Raw genomic sequence first — 2024 nt, forward strand, 5'->3', positions numbered from 1 at the left:
AACTAGAACAGAACTAGAACAGAACTAGAACAGAACTAGAACAGAACTAGAACAGAACTAGAACAGAACTAGAAGAGAACTAGAACAGAAATAGAACAGAACTAGAACTAGAACAGAACTAGAACAGAACTAGAACAGAACTAGAACAGAACTAGAACAGAACTAGAACAGAACTAACTAAACAGAACTGGACTAGGAGAGGCACAACCGGACTAGAAGAAGTACAACCAAAAGAAATATGAAGTAGTACTAGAAAGTTACTTGCAATTGATATTCTGATTTTAAATATTAACCCCAGTGTAGAGTATAATCCTATATAAGGTCATTTTTTTAAAATAAATATTTCACATATGTTTGTATTTTTGTCTTTATATAAAAGTATTTATGTTATACTACAATGTAATGGTCTATTTAAAAAGAAAAGAGATAAAAATACTCACTCATTGTATAGGATAAATGTATAGAAAGAAGATAATCATGACTATTATGTGATGACAATTGGAGCGTATGCGTAATTTTTAATTACAAGTTCAAACGTTAAATGAACAAAGAACTGAAAACAAAACATTAAATAAACAAATAAAATATTTTATTTATACTTTTTGTTGGGAAAATTATTAAACCAAGATGTATAAGAAATCTGTGCAAAATAAAAGAAGCAGAATTCCAGGAAAATTTAATTTGTAAGAAAAAAGCCGTATAATTCATAATTACTGAAAAAAATCGAATTTTTGTAAAAGAAAAATCACAGCGCCATAACTTTGCGAAAAAAATGTTATTTTTTTTCGTTTGAACAAGATGGCTCAAATAATTTATTATTTTTTTACTTATAAACCAAAGTGTACGTGCACTATTTCTTTCTACTTATAATCAAATACTTTCAATATTTATGTTTTTATTTTTATCTTTTGCAATTCATATTGTGAAAAAATAAAATGATCTATTTTTAAAATTTAGTTGCAAGCTTTCCAGTGTTTATTTTCCATTTTGTATATATTTTTAAAAATATCACGTTTTTTATTGCCAACTATTATCGAATCCAATCAATTTAAATAACAATAAATTTTTTATACATATATTTTATACTCAATTGTTGTACTGACTCTGCTGCAATATTGTTTACATTTTAAACTAAAATCGAGGTTTTGTTTTTTTATTAGTTATAGTGTATATAGTTTGTTCTATAGAATAACTATTTTTTCTAAATATTTTTTGTGTAAATATTGAAAGTCAAACGGGCTAATAAGAGTTTTGAAATTGGGGCCTTCTAAAGAAGGACAAATTATTAAGTAAAATTTAACGTTTTAATAAAATCCTTAGTAATATTTTAAAATGTAAGGATTCAGGAAGTACATAATTAAATTAAATTACTTAATTAAGTGGTTTCAAAACTACTGTATTTTTACATTTAATACCTAACTAAAACTAACGTTTTCTAAAGGCCCTCAAATATTATAATTTTTTAAACTTCAATTAATTTTTTTCTAAATAAACAAATATTTCACAAAGTTAAACATTCATGGCTAAATTTGTTTGGAGTCATGGTCATCGATACGTTTGATAACGTGTTGACTTGTGAGAACGTCTTTCCCTCTTAAATATTTTTATTTGTTTCCAACAATTCTAAACAAATTGATTCGAGTTAAAATAATAAAAGATGGAAAATAGAAAAAAGTTAAGCAAACATTGAAAGCAACAATTTACACCACAATCTCTTAGAGTTTTGATTGGCCAGCTGCCAATTGAAATGAACAGATATTATATAAAATCATTTTTAATTTAAACAAGCAAAACAGACAGAGTTATAAAAAAACATTGCTTTAATTCTTTAAGTAACAAACCAAATGATAAAGACTATTATATAACAGCATGAACTAGAACTGAACTAGAAATGAACTAGAAATGAAATAGAACCAAACTAGAACTGAACTAGAACTGAACTAGAACAGAACTAGAACTGAACTAGAACTGAACTAGAACTGAACTAGAACTGTACTAGAACTGAACTAGAACTGAACTAGAAC

Source organism: Lucilia cuprina, chromosome 3 (genome assembly GCF_022045245.1).
Source record: "Lucilia cuprina isolate Lc7/37 chromosome 3, ASM2204524v1, whole genome shotgun sequence".
NCBI lineage: Eukaryota > Metazoa > Arthropoda > Insecta > Diptera > Calliphoridae > Lucilia > Lucilia cuprina.